General features: G+C 43.3%; 1 long non-coding RNA gene across 1 annotated transcript; it reads right to left on the reverse strand.

The window, feature by feature from the left end:
• Positions 1–665: 665 nt before the first annotated feature.
• LOC134299177 (uncharacterized) lies at positions 666–8,585 on the reverse strand. The gene is made up of 2 exons (XR_010006334.1): positions 8,450–8,585; positions 666–5,523 (listed from the first exon to the last, which is right to left on the reverse strand). It is a non-coding gene; the product is annotated as an uncharacterized LOC134299177 (long non-coding RNA).
• Between the last annotated feature and the right edge of the window lie 38 nt (positions 8,586–8,623).

The raw sequence follows: 8,623 nt of genomic DNA on the forward strand, positions 1-8,623 counted from the left end.
CAACTGAAATTCAAAACGGCATCTTCATTTGAGGAGTATTTCCATAAAACTAGATGTATTCTTTGAAAGATCCTGTCTCAGATGAGAACTCTGCACCTTGCCATTTACATAACTTGCTGCTGATACTCATTGCATCCAGATTGCATGCTGTGATACATTATATTGTTTATGCTTCACCCATCCTGGTTTTCTTGTGCCAATTCACATGCTCTGGGCATTTCCACTGGTGATTAAAAGTAGGTTATACATTTTTCCCCTGAGCTCAAAAATATTACCTTTGGACTGTAACTCCTCAAACCCTCTAGCAATCATGGTTATGTAATAGCCCCTTTGCACTACACAATTGTAGCACTATTTAAAAACCTGGGCTTTTTAACACTAAAAATCATCTCATTCTGAGCTGCATCTCTTTCATCTGTGGTTTGAACAAATCCCCTCCAGTTTCTGCATTCTCTGTGTTTTCAATTATGCATTGTGTTACTCAGTAACACAGCGGAGTTTGCCTTCTATTGTTGTTTTTGTGTGAAATGCAACTCTGCCGATCTAGACTCATATTCCTTCTGACATCTGCTCTACGCCTGTTCCAGGAATCTGTGCATTTTTTTCTTCCAGAGCAAAAGACAGATCTGGGTGACGGCTGCCTTTCCCACTTTTAAAAACGGGAGTATGTCATTGCTTCTTTATTTTAGAAACGGATACAACCACAACCAGTGACTAATTCATTGACTTTGCAGTCTCCATCTTCAGATTACATATACAGTATATATTTATAGCCACAACATCCTCATTCTTGCACTTTAAACACTAATTCCTCTCTCTTTTGATACTTCTTCACCCGATGAAGAATTCAAAGGATAGCACACACTTTTGTGGCATTGTGGCTATACTGTAGTTTGATACCACTTTAACTGCTATGACTCAGTCCTATGGAATCATGGGAGTTGTAAGATCCACGGTGGCACCTTAAAACTCCCATGTGCTGGCTGAACTGCTGACCTGAAGGTTGGGTTGCTGTCCTGCAAGTTGCCGGTTTGAATCTGCAAGATGGGGAGAGCTCCTGGCTGTCAGCTCTAGCTTGTGGAGACATGAGAGGAGCCTCCCATCAGGATGGTAACACATCTGGCCGTCCCCTGGGCAATGTCTCTGTAGACGGCCAATTGTCTCACACCAGAAGCTACTTGCAGTATGTTCTCAAGCTGCTTCTGACACAATTTTAAAAATGGGAGTTATAGTTTTACACAGCCTTTGGTCTTCTTGAACCACATCTCTGATGATTGCATAGCATTGAGCCATGGCATTTAAGGTGGGGTCAACTTCATTACATTTACATTACATAATAGATACACACTATGAAAGATATTGCTGCAGTATAATGCTGTAGTATAATGCAACAGCATCATGCTTTAATAGAGGAATGTAAACTCTTTGGTATTAAGATACAACAACCATGGCAAATGAGTTTTATGTGGTTTTATTCCTTGTCGCAAACTAGGTGTCCTGTTCAGGCACTTGAAATAACAAGGTCTTCAGTGTGACCTAAAGATTATTTTCATTTAAGGAAGCAACAAAGACAAGTGCAGTTTGGATGTTTATCTATCTCGGTGGGTTCATAATATCACATCCACATATTTACTTTAGTGAACAAGTGATTATTTTTAAAAGCCCTTTCAAAGTTCAAGGACACACATTTCATCTGAAGCAACAGATTCTGAACAATTGAGCTTTACATCCATAAGAGCCAATTGAAAATGCTCTCTTGTCTTAGCTGAAATGTTGAGAATCACTTGTGTTCAAAACTACCTTAGTGGTTTGCTTCCTTTGCCATCTTCAGATTAAGACTGAAGGATAACACAGATGAGGGCAGGGAAGTTGCATGTGTCACTCTGCAGTCTTTGTAATTAATCTGCATGCGGTGGGGATGAAGACATTTTGTCCACAGGAAAAGAAACTAATTACTCTGCGTCACATAAATACTTAAACAACTCCAGTAATTATTTCCAAATTATAAGGTAATACTTCTTTGCCTAATAATTGTTTTCTATTATCCAAATTGGCCATAATACGAGCAGCTTATTTATAAGTATGCAAGGCAATTTTCTCCAACAAAGTGCCCCATGATGTCTTGAACTACAAATATCATACTCCTCAATAGGATGGAGAAAGAGTTTCCATGGTTGCTATGGAGGATTGGAATTGTAGTAGCCCAAAATAGCTCAGAGTTGAAACAAGGACTTGCATATTTCTATTTATTTAATCAGTTTATAGAGTTTCTCATATTCTTGCTTCTCATGTCTAATGTTCCCTTCAAGCAGTAATTAATAGGGACCACCAAATGCAGCAATGCCCAAACACGAATCAAGGAACATGAAAGGCACTGCAGACTGATTCAGCCAGAAAAGTCAGCCATAGCAGAGCACTTGGTGAACCAACCTGGACACAGCATATTATTTGAGAACACAGAAATGCTGGACCGCTCTAGCAACCACCATGTCAGGCTACAATTTTAACAAAGAGGAGGAAACTATGGAAAAGAACAAAATCTGTCTATCAGTAAAGGGCACTGGTTCTCACACTCTCGTCTTCCAAAAGTTTTGACTTCAGTCCCCAGAAGTCTTATTTGTATGGCTAATCCCAAAAATATGGGCAGAGTTTGAGAAAAATGTTCTAGGTGTCCATGGACCAGAGGTTAGGGAACCCTACCTCATAAACAATCAATGGCCAAATCCTCTTGGTTAAATCAGTTCTTGAATATAGAGTCAAGGTAAAAAGATAAAGGTTTTCTCCTGACACTAGGTCTAGTCATGTCCGACTTGGGGGTTGGTGCTCATCTCCATTTCTAAGCCAAGAGCTGGCATCGTCCGTAGACATCTCCAAGATCATGTGGCCAGCATGACTACATGGAGTGCTGTTACCTTCTCGCCGGAGCGGTACCTATTGATCTACTCACATTTGCATGTTTTTGAACTTCTAGGTTGGCAGAAGCTGCGGCTAATAGCGGGAAACAATGCTTATTTATATTCCATTGATTTAGGGGATTTGATTACTGAGAACTCCCATGTCATTTAACTCAGCCCACAAATCAATATGGTGATTTCACAAGTAAAGCATCCCACACAAATTTGACCATCCAGATTTGCTTTCTTCATATTTCTATGGGTATTTTGGGGGCAAATGAATGGTTAGGAAGGAAAGGATTTGTATCTGCTGTCAGCTTCAGACTACATTTCCCTTTCTGTTCAAACATGGGAGAAATTGAGACATGCCTCAAGATGTGTCAAAAACAAAGTTTTCTCTGTTTAAAGTGTAAAGCAAGCCCAGAGGGAGGAAAAAGAGCTGATATTTGATCATTTACTCTCCTTATATACTCGCCCTATTAACAACAGATTTCTAGTTTGGAGCACTCTGCACATTGGGCTCATTGCCATTAGGATTTGTCCTTAGGGTTGCAGTTCTGTAAGAGCTTCCCAGCTGGCTTAAAGACTTCAAAGGCACCAAAGGCATCTGGTCCTGGAAGCTAAGTAGAGCCGTCTCTGGTTAGTACATGGATGGGGGACCCCCACCGCACTCCAGGTGCTGTAGGCTGTATTTCAGAGGAAACAACTAGCAAAACCAACTGAGTATTTCCTGCTTACGAAAACCCAGCTAAATTCATGAAGGAGATCGGAAGGCACACACACACAGAGGCAACATCTCATTAATTGAAACCATGTAATGCAGTTTCAAAACAAAATAGAAGAAAGTGGCTTTGCTATCCAGATAGATAACATAAGAAATCCTGGAACTAGTTTGAGGCCTGGATGGTGATTACATGAACCACAGAACACTGATGTGCATTAAGGGCTTTCTTTCACCTGCTTTTGTGGAAGTTTGTTGTCTGGTCACTGCATTTTGAAGCTAGCGCTGTACTGCATTAAATGATCAGTATAGATATGGCCTCAGACATTGTAAAAATGTTTTTCTTGGGTGATCAAATGTGGGGTACCAGCAATTACAGTATTATTATTATTATTATTATTATTATTATTATTTTATTATGACACAGCAAACAAGATAGATATGCTGGATTTCATATCACAAAATCACAAGTCAAACACTTCCCAAGTGTCTAGGACTGTGTGATGTATTTTCGGATGATGCGTGCAGATCCCAGCAGGGTGGCCTTTTGCAGTTGGCAGATCGTAATTTTGTCAATGTCTATTGTTTCCAAATGCCGGCTGAGATCTTTTGGCACGGCACCCAATGTGCCCATCACCACCGGGACCACCTGTACTGGTTTCTGCCAGAGTCTTTGAAGTTCAATCTTGAGTTCCTGATAGCGGCTGAGTTTTTCCTGTTGTTTTTTGTCAATGCGACTGTCACCTGGGATGGTGACATCAATGATCCAAACCTTTTTCTTTTCCACAACTGTGATGTCTGGTGTGTTGTGTTCCAGAACTTTGTCAGTCTGGATTCGGAAGTCCCACAGTATCTTTGCGTGCTCATTTTCCAATATTTTTGCAGGTTTGTGATCCCACCAGTTCTTTGCTGCTGGGAGGTGGTACTTGAGGCATAAGTTCCAATGAATCATTTGGGCCACATAGTTGTGCCTCTGTTTGTAGTCTGTCTGTGCAATTTTCTTACAGCAGCTGAGGATATGATCAATGGTTTCGTCGGTTTCCTTGCACAGTCTGCATTTTGGGTCATCAGTTGATGATGATGATGATGATGATGATGATTATTATTATTATTATTATTATTATTATTATTATTATTATTATTCTCCATTGGGACAGAGACCAGCACCATATATATGTCCATTGGTAACAATGGTTTCTTTCACTGTTGGAATCCTGCCAGGGCTTTGCTACTAATGGCTCAGTAACTGGCAGTGGTTCAGGGACCTCCACTAGCATTAATGCAAAGTGTATGCAGTAAACTATAAGGGTGACTTACGTGTATGCAGTAAACTATGAGGGGCCAGGCATAGCACAGCCGGCTAGACCACTATGCAGCAGAAATATCCTGCAGCACAGGATAGTTCAAGCCCAGGTTGAGGATGGGCACCCACCATTAACCCCAGCTTACCTGCCCACCTAGCAGGTTGAAAGCAGAAATGCAAATAGATAAATAGGTACTGCTTTTAGCGGGAAGGTAATAAAGGCGCCCTTAAGGACATCGATTGGAGGAAAGTTCCTCAGCATGGAAGATGAAGTAATAGCACCCGCTGTGGCTGGAGTCGAGCACAGCCTCTAAGATGCCAGAAATAAGATGGGGAAAACTGCCTTTACCTCTGTTTGTGTTGTCTGTCCTTGTTAATTATCTAATCGGCACTGAATGTGTGCCGTATGTGTGTTCTGTAAGCTGCTCTGAGTTCCCTTTAGGGGGAGAAGGGTGGGGTATAATACTGTAAATAAATAAGTAAATAGGAGGCTTTTCTTCTGCAACGACACTGCATCAGTCATGGGATTTTTGTCCAATGGTTGTCTTCCACTTTCCCTTGATAGCCCTCTTGTGCTTTTCCACTTTCTTCATCTTGCTTCTCACCTAGGGAAAAAAACCCACACTGAAGGTGGAAGGAATACAGAACATGGTTTGATTGGTACATGTTGGATACTCTCCAGCAGATATCCTCTAAATGAAAAATAAGATTTGAGAGAAACTAGGAATGCAGTTTGAACTGGGGCCGCGTTGACGCAATGGGTTAAACCCTTGTGTTGCTGCTGTTTGAAAGGGTGAGCTCCCACTGTTAGCCCTAGCTGCTGCCAACCTAGCAGTTTGAAAACATGAAAATTTGAGTAGATAAATAGGTACCACTTCAGCAGAAAAAGGCAAAAAAGACGCAATCCAAGCAATCAAGCCGGCCACACAATGCAGGCTCATTGGCTTGAAAATGGAGAAGAGCACCTCCCCAGAGCCAGAGATGAGCGTCACCTCCAAAACTGGAAATGAAAGGAGAAGTCTTTGCCTTTGTCTGTGTTGTGTGTCTCATTGTATGTGATTGTAAATGAGGCACTGAATGTCTGCCTTTGTCTGTTTTATATATACTGTAATCTGCTCTGAGTCCCTTTGGGGAGAAGGGCAGAATATAAATAAATTGTATTATTATAAAGGTGAACATTTTCCCATTCTCATGATAGGTTGATTTTGGCCACTGGAATACCTTCACGACCTGGGATGGGTTTCAAAGCTCACTGTGCAACAGTACTAGTATTATTTTTTCCTGTCTGTAAGTGCCTTTGATTTTCCAACTCTCAGACACGTGACAGTGAAATGGACAGTTCAATCAACTGCACTGTTTTGGCAGCTCATGAGCTAATACAACTACAGTAGTACTCATGGGCTATTAACCCATGCATACACAATCACTTAGTCAAGTTTGAAAAGCAGAAAGTACAATGTCTCTTTCATTTTTCTTTGACAGCATCCAGTAATGTTATACATTATTTTGGCAGCAGTCTGCCATTTACTTGCCTTAATTGAGTTGCATTTCACCTTAATGGAGCTAATCTGAAACACAAATGCTTCATGGATTTGCACCCTGTGGGAGCCACCATTATAAAACCCCACTAAGATCAGTGGGTGCATCTACACTGTAGAATTAATGCAGCTTGCCACCACTTTAAATGCCATGGGTCAATGCTATGGAGTCCTGGGATTTGTGGTTTGGTGTAATGCCAGAATACTTTGGCAGAGAAGGCCAAAGAACTTGTAAACCTACAGTTCTCATGATTCTGTAGCCTTAAGCCATGATGGTTAAAGTGGTGTCAAGCTGCATTCGTTCAACAGTGTAGATGCACTACAAATCAAGTGGCAGTTCATGCATTTAACCAAATAATGTGAGAAAGCAGTGCTTCTCAACCTTCCTCATGCCGCAACCCCTTAATACAATTCCTCATGTTGTGGTGTAGGTAAAGGTTTCCCCTGATGTTAAGTCTAGTCGTGACTGACTCTGGGGGTTGGTGCTCATCTCCATTTCTAAGCCGAAGAGCCGGCATTGTCCATAGACATCTCCAGGGTCATGTGGCCGGCTTGACTGCATGTAGCGCCGTTACCTTCCTGCTATTGATCTACTCACATTGGCATGTTTTCAAACTGCTAGGTTGGCAGGAGCTGGGGCTAACAGCAGGCGCTCATTCCGCTCCCGGGATTTGAACCTGAGACCTTTTGGTCCGCAAGTTCAGCAGCTCAGCGCTTTAACACACTGCCCCACCAGGGGCCCCATGCTGTGGTGTACCTCATACCCTAAAATTATTTTCATTCCTACTCCATAACTGTAATTTTACAACTGTTATGAATAGTAATTTAAATATCAGAGGAGGGCAACTAAAATGATCAAGGGTCTGGAGAACGAACCCTATGAGGAGTGGCTTAAAGAACTGGGCATGTTTAGCCTGCAGAAGAGAAGGCTGAGAGGAGACATGATAGCCATGTATAAATATGTGAGGTGAAGTCATAGGGAGGAGGGAGCAAGCTTGTTTTCTGCTGCCCTGCAGACTAGGACGCGGAACAATGGCTTCAAACTACAGGAAAGGAGATTTCACCTGAACATTAGGAAGAACTTCTTCACTATGAGAGCTGTTCAGCAGTGGAACTCTCTCCCCCGGACTGTGGTGGAGGCTCCTTCTTTGGAGGCTTTTAAGCAGAGGCTGGATGGCCATCTGTCAGGGGTGCTTTGAATGCGATTTCCTGCTTCTTGGCAGGGGGTTGGACTGGATGGCCCATGAGGTCTCTTCCAACTCTACTATTCTATGATTCTATGATTCTATCTTATATGCAGGATAGATTTTCATTCACTGGACCACATTTGGCAAAAATACCTGATACACCCAAATTTGAAAACTGGTGGGGTTGGGAATGATTTTGTCCTTTGGGAGTTGTAGTTGCTGGGATTTAGAATTCAACTACAATCAAAGAGCATTCTGAATCCTACCAACGATAAAATTGTGCCAAACTTCCCGGATTCGAACCGCCAACCTTTCGATCAGCAAGTTCAGCAGCTCAGTGGTTTCACCCACTGCGCCACGGGGCCCCTTCCTTTATTGGGGCTGCTCCCCAATTTTGTCTCAGAAGTCTCCCCCCCCCCCCCCCCATGAGGTCGGCTTGTTCTCTCTCTTTCCTCCCAGGTACTCCAGTAGGTAAGTTTCACCTCCTTCCCTGCTCTCCCCTCCCATTTGGGGGCTGAGAAGGGAGCAGAGCCATGATATGCAAGAGTCGCCACCGGGGCTCAGCTGGGGAAACCTCTCTCTCTGCCGCTGCTTCCTTTCGCACAGAAGCAGCTTAGCCACCAACGTCGTGGATCCCTGGAGAACAGGAAGGGAAAAGGAAGGGTAAGGGGGAGACGACCGTGAGTCTGCTCCAAGCGGAGGGTGCTCACCCCAAAGCCCCCTCTATCGCGAAACTCTGAGACCACCGCCTTTCCCAGCCTCCCTCCCCATCCCCGCCTAGCCGTCCCGGCTGCTACTTCACGCACCTTCCTCCGCTCCTTCCCACCCTTTCGAGCAGAGCAGCCTTTGCCATCAGGGCTTTGGTTCCCATCAGGAGACGAGCGATAATAAGAGTTGTATTCCCCGCACATCTGGAGAGCCTTCCGACGCGCTGAAACTTTGGGCTCCGCTCCTGCCGCGACTTCTCTTCTCTGTCATTG

This window comes from Anolis carolinensis, chromosome 5, assembly GCF_035594765.1.
Source record: "Anolis carolinensis isolate JA03-04 chromosome 5, rAnoCar3.1.pri, whole genome shotgun sequence".
NCBI lineage: Eukaryota > Metazoa > Chordata > Lepidosauria > Squamata > Dactyloidae > Anolis > Anolis carolinensis.